The sequence below is a fragment of the Otolemur garnettii genome, unplaced genomic scaffold (assembly GCF_000181295.1).
Source record: "Otolemur garnettii isolate 467f Iridium unplaced genomic scaffold, OtoGar3 scaffold00087, whole genome shotgun sequence".
Classification (NCBI taxonomy): domain Eukaryota; kingdom Metazoa; phylum Chordata; class Mammalia; order Primates; family Galagidae; genus Otolemur; species Otolemur garnettii.
In genome coordinates, this window is record NW_003852482.1 from 2,512,825 (window position 1) to 2,524,441 (window position 11,617).

Here is an 11,617-nt window from a genome sequence, read left to right on the forward strand (position 1 = left end):
TTTTTTTGGTAAAGACAGAGTCTCACTCTGTCACCTTTGGTAGAGTGCCATGGCATCACACAGGTCACAGCAACCTCCAACTCCTGGGCTTAGGCAGTTCTCTTGCCTTAGCCTCCCAAGTATCTGGGACTACTGGTGCCCACCACAACGCCTGGTTATTTTTGTTGTTTGAACCTGCCACCCTCGGTATATGGGGCCAGCATCTTACCCACTGAGCCACAAGTGCTGCCCTGCCACTCTTGGTGTATGTGGCTGGCGCCATAACCGCTGTGCTACGGGCGCCAAGCCAGGGGGACAGGATTTCTCTGTCTGGAGAGCCCCTGCCCCAGGCCCAGCCTGAGGAGAGAGTCTGGCTGCCTCCCTTCAAGGAAAGCTCAAGAGAACTTTGATGACTAAATATGTCAAAATTGTGGTGGGAAAAAGCAGTGGCTACCTCCTAGTCTCTCTTCCCAAAAGATAGGCTCCTTTGGGCATCTGTTGGAGGAGGGAGGGTCAGGGGCACTGAGCCCCAGACTCCCTAAATGACCACAAGTCCCCTTCTCGAAGGCTCTGGCAGCCCCTTGTCCTTTTGCCAGTCCAGTCTCAAGAGCCAGGAGGGAACAGAGAGAAGAATCTGCTGTTATTGCCTCCTTGTGTTAGGCCTAGTGTCAGGCCTAGGCTAAAGAGGAAAAATGCCAGTTACCTCCTGGTAAATTTACAGACTATAAGCTTTAAAAAAAAAAGAAGTCTAGTTCACTCCCAAGATAGATGGGAAAGTACTAATTGATTTCTTGCTTTGAGTCCCAGTTTCTTGCTTGGCTAACTCCCTGGAAAACGGGCCGGGAGGCACCAACTGTTCCCAGACTCCCCAATACCAGGTGGGGAAAGTACTGAAACTAAGATGTATAAGGGGAAAATATTAAAACAAAGATGTATGACTGACTAACCACAAAATTCTGCTTCTGTACAATGCTTGCTTGCTATCCTGCCTGGATGCTCCTAGGCAGCCTGCATGCCTGAGTGTTCTCGGAGTGTGGGGTGCTTATCTCTACACGTGCCAACCAGGATGCAGACCAAGCCTTAAAAACCTGACACCTTAAGTACTCGGGGCTGCTCTCAGAAACCCCTCACTGGGACACTGAGGCTGTTGCTGGATCACTCTTCAGTAAAAAGACTCCTTTGCAAATTCAGCTTGTCTGGCTGTGTGGTCTCTGGGGAACTCCTGGGCCTAACACTTGGACCCTCCAGCTCCTCTCCAGGGGGAGGACCTGCTGTCACAGCTTCATATGTCATCTCCACCCAGGGCCTACCTTCTACTCGAACACCCCCATGACCATGTCTTGCCTTGCTGCCCAGTGCTACCACTGCTGCCCAGCACCACTGACCATGTGCAGCTTCTCAGCCCCTGCCAGCTCCCGGCCAGGCTGCCTCTGAATCTCTGTCTGTAGCGGCAGCTGTGAGGCCTTGGTCAGATGGTCAGACCTCAGAAGGGAGCCACAGCCCCAACCCCAGAGCTCCCACCCCTCCACTCACCTTTGAGCACCATGGCCAGATGCCAGGAAACTGGGGCTGAGGGGTAGTATGGCCTGGATGGGGGTGGGGGGGAGCACAGCCCAGACTCAGGCTCAGGCAGAAAGGAACCACCTGAAGGACAAAGCCAACGTGTCCCTTGCCAGCAGGGAAAAATCTCAGCAAGCTTCTGGTTTGTCCTGATCTGGGAGGGGCAGCTGGCCAGGTCAGTCCTACAAGAACCAGATTTTCCAGCCAGGGCCGGAGGCCAGGTATAACACTTTCTCAGCTTTCCGGGGGCAGGGCCTCATAGATGGCTCCCCCCTGCTATCAGGATCAAGCCCTACCCTTGCCATGGACACTACATCCTGGGCCCCCTCTCCTCTCCAGCTCAGCCTCTCAGCCCCAGCTACTGGCACTGGAGGTCACCACTCTCCCAGCCTTACCATTTCCTCTAGAAGGTAGGTTCCTGGTCCCAAGATTACTACACATGGAGGCAAGGAGAAGCTGGAATAAAGAGCTCAGTGGAGGCTGCCCTGAGAGGCCGTCACCCGTGAGAGGCTGTTGTCATGCACCTGCCAGGAGGCCCGTCTGGAGCGCAAGTACATTGGCTTCTCTGGGTGCCCTTGGGTAATGAAGCAGGGTGAAGCTCAGAGGGAGCGGCTGAAGGCAGTCCGCTGACCCCCACTGCCCATGGTCTTCCCCAGTTCATGCTGTCTGTTTTGTTTTGTTTTGTTTTGAGGCAGAGTCACAACCTCAAACTCTTGGGCTCAAGCAATTCTCTTGCCTCAGCCTCCTGAGTAGCCAAGACTACAGGTGCCTGCTAGAATGCCCAGCTATTTTTAGAGACGGGGTCTCCCTCTTGCTCAGTCTGGTATCGAACCTGTGAGCTCAGGCCACCTACCTCAGCCTCCCAGAGTGCTGAGATTATAGGTGTGAGCCATTGCGTCCAGCTCAGCTCATGCTTTCTGTGTAGGCTCCTGCCAGGCAAGAGGGAGCTGGAAGCCCAGGCCAGTGACCCACTCTGTCACTTTGTTATCCAGGGCTATCTTGTCTCCTCTTCAAATCTCCACCAATTCTGTGCTCCGGGCCACCCACCGGGCTGGAGGAGTGGGTCCCTCCCATGCAGCACCCTGAGAGTGTGCCCTAGTCTTGTAGCCAGTCCTGGACCCCACTGTGATTCTGCACCCAATACCACATGCTGGGGGAGGGAATTGCAAAATCTCATTCCCTGCCCCATCCCTTTGGCCTCCTGTCCTGAGGTGACTTCAGTCTCATCCTAGTCCAACACCTTCCTAGATACACTGATCACTCACTCTGCTGCCCCTTCTGCCAGCCTCGGACCTACCCCAGTATCTAAGGGGTAGGGCCATCCTCCAGCACTCTGCTCAGCTCTGGGAACTCTGGGGATTATGGGTGCCCTCTAACCCCTCTGGAAAACCAGGACATCCCTCTCCCCCATTCCTGCCAAGATGAAGTCTGAGGCCAAGATGTGTCCTGGGAGAGGATGGGAGAAAGTGCGAGTGACAGGACAAGGAGGAGAAAGTGAGACCAAAGAATAACAAAACATGACGCAGTCAGTGGGGTCCTCAAAGTCGGCCTTGGCATGGCCTGTGGGGTCCTTGAAGTCGGCCTTGGTATGGCCAGTGGGATCCTCAAAGTTGGCCTTGGTATGCCTCCACCTTGGTTTCCTGTTCGGCTGGTCAAGGCTCCTGTATGGCCAGTATTTTTCATTTAACCCATTTATTTGCTTGATTTTTAAATGAAAGAAATACACATAGGTAGCTTAAAAAAAAACAAAGAAACGCTAAGCCAGCCTGGCAGCTCACATCTGTAATACCAGCACTCAAGGCCAAGGCGGGTAGATCGCTTAACCTCAAGAGTTCAAGGCTCAGCGCCTGTGGCTCAAGTGGCTAAGGCGTCAGCCACATACACTTGAGCTGGCAGGTTCAAATCCAGCCCGGGCCTGCCAAACAACAGGCTGCAACCAAAAAATAGCCGGGCGTTGTGGCAGGCGCCTGTAGTCCCAGCTACCTGGGAGGCGGAGGCAGGAGACTCGCTTGAGCCCAGGAGTTGGAGGTTGCTATGAGCTGTGATGCCACAGCACTCTACCTAGGGTGACAGCTTGAGGCTCTGTCTCAAAAAGAAAGAGTTCAAGACCAGCCCGAGACCCCATGATTGCATTAATGTACACAGCTATGATTTAATTTTAAAAAAAGGCCAGCCTACGCAAGAGTGAGACTCCCATCTCTACTAAAAAGAGAAAAACGAGCCAGGTGTTGTGGTGGGTAGGTTGCTGTGAGCTAAGATGACACCTCTACACTCTAGCCTGTACAGCAGAGTAAGACTCTGTCTCAAAAAAAAAAGAAAGAAAGAAAAAGAAAAACAAACAAGCTAAGAAAACACATTGGTGACTCTTTAAAAAGTTAGATATAGGGTGGTGCCTGTGGCTCAAAACAGTAGGGCACTGGCCCCATATGCCAGAGGTGGTGGGTTCAAACCCATCTCCAGTCAAAAAATAAATAAATAAATCAAAAGTTAGATATAGAAATTACCATAACAGCAATTTCAGCCCTAGATATACAACCCAGAGAACTGAGGAGTTCAAACAAAACTTTTGCAGAATTATTTATAGCACCGTTATTCACAATAGCAAAAATAGAAGCAACTCAAATGCCCTTCAACTGTGAACGGGAAGACAGAACTGGCACAGTCCTGCAGGGGACTGCCATTGAGGCACACGGAGGCATGAAGTTCCAGCACGCGGGGCGGAAACCCAACACTGAGGGAAAGAAGCTGGCACTGAAGGCCGCACGCTGCCGGTTCCACCTGCATCATTGTTTTTTATTTTTTTCCTTATTTTTTTTAAATTAAGTCATTTGTACATAGATCATGAATACATTTATGCCATTATGGGATTCAATGTGTTGATTATTTGTACAAATTGGAGTGCTTACATCCTACTAATTAACTTAGCCTTCACCTCATTTACCCAATTACACTGTTAAGACATTTGTGTTCTACACCCGATAGATCCAACTTGTACTTGCAATATGCTCCATAGGTGTGGTCCCCCTACTAACCCCCCCTCTATCGACCCACCCTGCTCTTCCCTCCTCATCCTCTTCCCTCCTTCATCCTAGGCTTCTGTTGTTCCAACCCTCCACATCCTATAGTTGTGTTGTTCCAAGTTGGCAAGTCTGGGGGAGGGAGAAGGGGAAGTGACTGCCACGTGGGTACAGGGTTTCTCTTTGGAGTAATGAAAATAAGGCCAGGGGTGGTGCCTCTGGCCTGAAATCCCAGCACTCTAGGAGGTGGAGGCAGGTGGATCATTTGAGCTCTGGAGTTTGAGAGCAGCCTGAGCAAGAGTGAGACCCCACTTTACTAAAAATAGAAAAACTAGCAGGGTAGCAGCACCTGTGGCTCGGTGTGTAGGGTGCTGGCCCCATATACTGAGGGTGTCGGTTTGAACACGGTCAGACCAGCTAAAACAGCAGTGACAAGTGACAACTGCAACAAAAAATAGCCGGGCGTTCTGGCAGGCGCCTGTAGTCCCAGCTACTCGGGAGGCTGAGGCAGGAGAATGACCTACACCCAAAATTTGGAGGTTGCTGTGAGCTGTGATGCCACAGCACTCTACTGAGGGAGACAAAGTGAGAGTCTGTCTCAAAAAAAAAAAAAAAGAAAAAGAAATAAAAGCTAGCAGGGTGAAGTGGCAGGTGCTCACGAGGCTGAGGCAGGAGGCTTGCTTGAGCCCAAGAGTTTGAGTTGCTGTGAGCTATGATGCCACTGTACTCTACCCAGGGTGACAGAGTGAGACCCCTCTCTCTCATTCTCAAAAAAAAAAAAAAAAAAAAGGCAGCGCCCGTAGTTCAGTGGCTACGGTGCCGGCCACATACACTGAGGCAGGCAGGTCTGAGCCTGGCCTGGGCCTGCTAAACAACAATGACAACTGCAACAACAACAGGAAATTTCTGAAGCGCGTGGTGGTGATGGCGCGCAGCATGTGTGTGTGCTGACGGGCGCTGAACTGCACACTGCAAAGTAGTCAGAATGGTGCACTTTTTGTGTTATGTGAACTTTACTTCAATAAAAAAAATCAAAAAATGTATGTTGTTTCCTTGAAAGAAAGTGTATTGATTCTGAAGCATTCATAAGAAGTGTGAAGGAGCTCAGGAAATTTCACTCCTAAATCTGACTCATTGGTATAAAGGATATTTGGAATTAAAATCCATTCATGATCAGGAAGCCTTGGAAGAGGCCTTTCCTCTCTCTACATAAAACCTGAGGAGCCTGACTGGGGATCAAAAGGGGCTGCAGACTTTCTTACTCCATGGTAATAGGCCTGGCCCCAAGGTCATTTGAAGCACAGCATCTGTCTCTCAGATTAATCTACAAATCAATCTGTTTCCTCCCATCTACTCATTCCCCCCCCAGCAACCACTTACTGCACCTATACTTTCCACATTTCTCCCTCCCTTCCAAAAAACATCTACAAAGGCCTCTGACCACCTCTGAGACTTCAGGTAATCATTCCTGTGGTTTCCCCGGAGCCCATGGTATTTGGAAATAAGCCTTTCTCTTATTAAGCTGCCGTAATTATAAGTTGATCTTTCAGCAAACTTTTCTTTTTTCTTTTTGAGACAGTCTCACTTTGTTACCCTTGGTAGAGCACTCTGGTGTCACAGTTCACAGCAACCTCCATCTCCTGGGCTTAAGTGATTCTCTTGCCTCAGCCTCCCAAGTAGCTGGGACTACAGGTGCCTACCACAACGCCTGGCTATTTCAGCAAATCTTGATTAAGGGAAAAGGGCAAGTTTCACCATGATCCCTATAAGTGTTTCTCTGGTGTTTTATGCATGTGGAGGAATCCAGATTTAAAATACATCATTAGAGGCTGGGCACAGTGGCTCATGCCTGTAATCCTAGCACTCTGGGATGCTGAGGTGGGAGGATCACCTGATCATAGGTGTTCAAGACCAGCCTAAGGAAGACTGAGACCCTGTCTCTAAAAATAGCTGGGCGTTGTGCCAGGCACCAGGCACCTGGAATGCTGAGGCAAGAGAATTGCTTCAGCCCAAGATTTTGAGGTTGCTGTCAGCCATGACACCACAGCATTCTACCAAGGGCAACAAAGTGAGATTGAGCCTCAAAAAATAATAATAGGCTCGGCACCGGTAGCGCAGTGGTTACGGTGCCAGCCACATGCACTGAGGCTGGTGGGTTTGAACCCAGCCCGGGCCAGCTAAACAACAATGACAACTGCAACAAGAAAATAGATGGGTGTTGTGGCAGGCACCAGTAGTCCCAGCTTCTTGGGAAGGTGAGGCCAGAGAATCACTTAAGCCCAAGAGTTTGAGGTTGCTGTGAGCTGTGATGCCACAGCACGCTACTGAGGGTGACATAGTGAGACTCTGTCTCAAAAATAATAATAATAATAAATAAAAATTGAAAGAAAAAGTAAAATGGAGTGGAGGCTCTGCCTGTTTCCTCCCAGGTTGTCAGCTGCATATCGATCATTCTACTCACGGAACAAAAATACCCAGGGCAAGGGACAGAGCCACAGAGCAGGCCGAACAACCCAGAGCTCCCATAGAGCTGGAAATAGTTCCCAGCAGCCAACCTGGAAAAAAGCTCACAGTACATGGGTCATCAGAAAGAAGGGTGTTACCTCAAGACTGGTGCCCAGTTAGCCTTAGAACGGCAGCCAGGGCAGCCCCATCTTCAAGAGAGAGCAACACAGTAGACTGAGAATTCTTGAACTGGGGGACATGTCTGGGAGATGAAAAAAGAGACAGCATGAGAAATTCACATGTAGGCTCAGCGCCTGTGGCTCAAGTGGCTAAGGCACCAGGCACATACACCTAAGGTGGTGGGTTTGAATCTAGCCCGGGCCCACCAAACAACAATGATGGTTGCAACCAAAAAATAGCCAGGAATTGTGGTGGGTGCCTATGGTCCCAGCTACTTGGGAGGCAGAGGCAGGAGACTCGCTTGAGCCCAGGAGTTGAAGGTTGCTGTGAGCTGTGATGCCACGACACTCTACCCAGGGGGACAGCTTGAGGCTCTGTCTCAAAAAAAAAAAAAGAAAGAAAAAGAAAAGAGAAAAGAAATTTTAAGACCAAAATTGAACTCCAAGGGATGAAAAATACTCTGGATGGAATTAACAACAGATTAGACATGCAGAAGAAAAATTTAATGAATCAGAAGTCACATCCCTGGAAACGGTCCAGTATGAAACTCAGAAATGAAGATGACATGGTATGTGCAAAGAAACACAGTGACAGCAGATTTGTCATTGAAAGCAATGCAGGTGAGAGGCAGTGGAGCACAATCTTAAAGAATTGTAGAAAACAAAACAAAAACTTTCACCGCACAGTTAAACACCCAAGTAAATTGTCTTTCAAAAATGAAGGTAAGACTCAGCGCCTGTAGCTCGGCAGCTAGGGTGCTGGCCACATACACTGGGGCTGACGGATTCAAACCTGTCCCAGGACCTGCCAGAAACCAGTGACAACTACAACAACAAAAATAGCCAAGTGTTGTGGTGGGTGCCTGTAGTCCCAACTACTTGGGAGGCTGAAGCAGGAGAATCGCTTCAGCCCAAGAGTTGAGGGAGGTTGCTGTGAGCTGTGACATCATAGCACTCTTCTGAGGACCACATAGTGAGACTCTGTCTCAAATAAATAAATAAATAAATAAAATAAAAAAGGGCAGTGCCTATGGCTCAAGGAGTAGGGCACTGGCCCCAAATACAGGAAATGGCAGGTTCAAACCCAGCCCCAGCCAAATAAATAAATAAATAAATAAATAATAAAATAAAATTTAAAAAAATGCAAAATAGAGGTGAGGCTACTGAGAACCAGTGTTGCGTGGGTGATGGTGGAGATGTTGGTCAAAATGTTAATGACTTGAGTATAAATGTGAGTTCGGGACTGGGCAGGGTGACTCATGCCTATAATCTTACCACTTTGGGAGGCCAAGGTGAGTGGATTGCTTGAGCTCATAAGTTCGAGACTAGCCTGAGCAAAAGCAAGACTGTCTCTACTAAAAATAGAAAAACTGAGGCAAGAGGACTGCTTGAGCCCCAGAGTTGGCAGTCACTGTGAGATAGGAATCCATGGCACTCTACCCAGGGGGACAGCTTGAGGCTCTGTCTTAAGAAAAACAAAAACAAAAACAAAACACAAATGTGAGTTTGGGGTTCTGCACCTGTCCCTGTGGTTGTGTCAAAAATCAAAACAACAGCAACAACAAAAAAATGTGGGTTTGGGGTCCTGCACCTGGTCCCAAGGTTGGGCCTAAGCCTTTCTTGGTGGAAGCCCTTCCCCCATAACCAGCACAGCAGGGATGCTGGACACCATACCAGGTCTGAGTCAGCCCTGCCCACTTGACTGTGTCCAGCTGCAGGCCTGGTCCACACCACTCAGTGTCAGGAGGCTGCACTCGTCTGGAGCCCACTCAGACTGGAGGGCTGATGGCTGCAGTCCTGAGAAGGCGGGGCCCCAGTCTGCTCCCCACTACTCCCTCCACACAGCCATCAGCCAACAGCCCTCAGAGCCTCCTCCCTTCCTCCATGGCCAGGCACCTCAGCCTCTCCGCCGCCGCCTCAGGGCTGGCTTCCTCCCCGCCACTGTCTTCCACCCGCCTTCTCCACCAGCCTAGTGAAGGAGAGGCAGAGCCAGCCTCAGCAGCCCCTCATCAGGGACGTGGTCCCATTGTGGTGGCCTCAGGCCCCAGTGAAAAGAGGGCAGGGGCCACTGGAGCGTGTTGTGTTTTGCAGGCCAGCAGACTGGGCAGGCAGCCCAGCTGGGGGAGGTCCAGGAGGCAGGAACAGGAAACCCTGCAGGGGGCCCCAGAGGGAGAAGGCCCTGCTCCTGTGGGCTCTGCTAGAAGGGTCAGAACCCCACAGTGGGGGGAGCTGGGGAAACAATGGGGACCAGAGGAAGGCTTGGAGTGGGGGCAGGGACCACGGCAGAGCTGGTGGGTTTGAGCAGGCCTCACTGCCAGAAGAGGGGATCACAACAATGAGGAAGGCCCTGGGGGTCTCAGGACAGAAGCGTCTAGCACTAGAGAACCCGTCTGCCACCGGAGCAGGAGAGGGAGTGCCCTTGGGCCCGCCCGCCAGCCCAGCGTGGAGCTCCTTCCTGGAGGGCAGCAGCTGCCACCCAGGGATTCTGAAAGGAGAAAAGGCATCAAAGCAGCACAGCATGTTCCCTGCTGATGACAAAGACACAGCACAGTGACGCCTCAGAGTAGAGCAGACTAGGTGAGCCAGGAGCCAGCCCTACGGCCGAAACAGCAACCACAGCTGCAAAATGGGTGTCCCTGCACGTAGACCCCTTACCCCACACCCTTGTCAGCCCCGAGTGACAGAGTAAACCTCAGGGGGATGTGCAGAAGGCCCACACCACTTGCAAGGGGAAGACAGTCAGGCTCATACCACTGTGGGTGTTACCAGATGAAGAGAGTCCAGCCACCTGTCACTGTCAGCCACTAGGCAGAGACGTGGATAGGTCCACCAAACTTTGTCAGAAGGCTGAGATTCTGGAGAACAGTGAGAGTTGCCTCTCCAAGATTGCTCTGTTCTACCATTTCCCAAATCATAGTTTTATACATAAAAGTTCAAAGCAAAGACCACATTAAGCCTTATTTTATTTTATTAATTATTATTATTATTTGAAACAGAGTTGTATTATGTCGCCCTGGGTAGAGTGCTATGACATCACAGCTCACAGCAACCTCCAACCCTTGGGCTCAAGTGATTCTCTTGCCTCAGCCTCCCAAGCAGCTGGGACTACAGGGCACCCACCACAACACCCAGATATTTGTTGTTGTTGTTGTTATTGTTATCATTGTTGTTTAGCAGGCCCTGGCCAGGTTTGAACCCACCAGCTCTGGTGCATGTGGCTGGTGCCCTAACCACTGAGCAAGGGCATGAGCCTAAGACTTATTTAAAACAATAATCAACAAAGGGTGGCACCTGTGGCTCAGTGGGTAGGGCACTGGCCCCATATATTGAGGCTGGTGGGTTCAAACCTGGCCCCGGCCAAACTGCAACAACAACAACAAAATAGCTGGGCGTTGTGGTGGGCGCCTGCAGTCCCAGTTACTTGGGAGGCAAGAGAATCGCCTAAGCCCAAGAACCAGAGGTTGCTCTGAGCTGTGACAGCACAGCACTATATGGAGGGAGACAAAGTGAGACTCTATCTCTAAAAAAAACCAAAAAACAATAATCAACATAACCAACCTATCACAACATTCCAATTCAAGAGTTAATCTGATAAATCAATCCACCTAAACTACTCAAGATAGGCATCTTTAAGGTGGGAGCTAAATTCACAAAACAGCAAGGCAGGGGTGAGGGTCAGGCAGGATCCAAACTGACCAGCTCAACAAGCTCCATCTTATTCTCACCACATGAACTTTCATTCCCCATTCCTATGGCTACATTTCTTATCTATGAAATAGATTTTAAATGGAAATATTTACTATGATTTACTGCACTTGTCCTGGGATTGAACTTATTTGAGCAAGGAATAGGTTTCGACCTACACTGGGAACAATGTGCAGCACAGTCAGCAAATGACACCAAGGGGCACACTAGACACAGGAACAGACAACGCACTTCCCAGCCCCTCATTCCCACACAGTCCTGCAGTCCGCTGGTGCAGCTTGAGTCTGCTCCAGGGAGACAAGGCTTTCTCAGGGAGACAAGGCTAGTTGTGGAAATGATGTAATCCAGAAAACTTGACCGCTGAAGGGGTTGCAAGTAGCGTAAGGTGACCAGATTTTAACATTGGTAAAGAGGGACACCATTGAGCGGGGAGGGGCGGGGCCTGGGGGCGGGGCCTGACAACAATGCAAACTTTGATAAGCAGTTCTTGATAATCAGTTCTCAACAATTATTTGTCATTATTAAAGTTTAACATTATAAAATTAACACAAATAATATAAAACTCATATCCTGGCAAAATAGCCACATGGCAGCCGAAAACCGTATATTCCCTTCCTGTTCTCCCGTGTTCCCTAGCTTGTCGTGCATTCTTTCCAAAAATCGGGACTTTTTAAAAACGCTGCAGGACATGGGACAAATTGTTAAAAATTGGGACTGTCGGCTCGGCGCCTA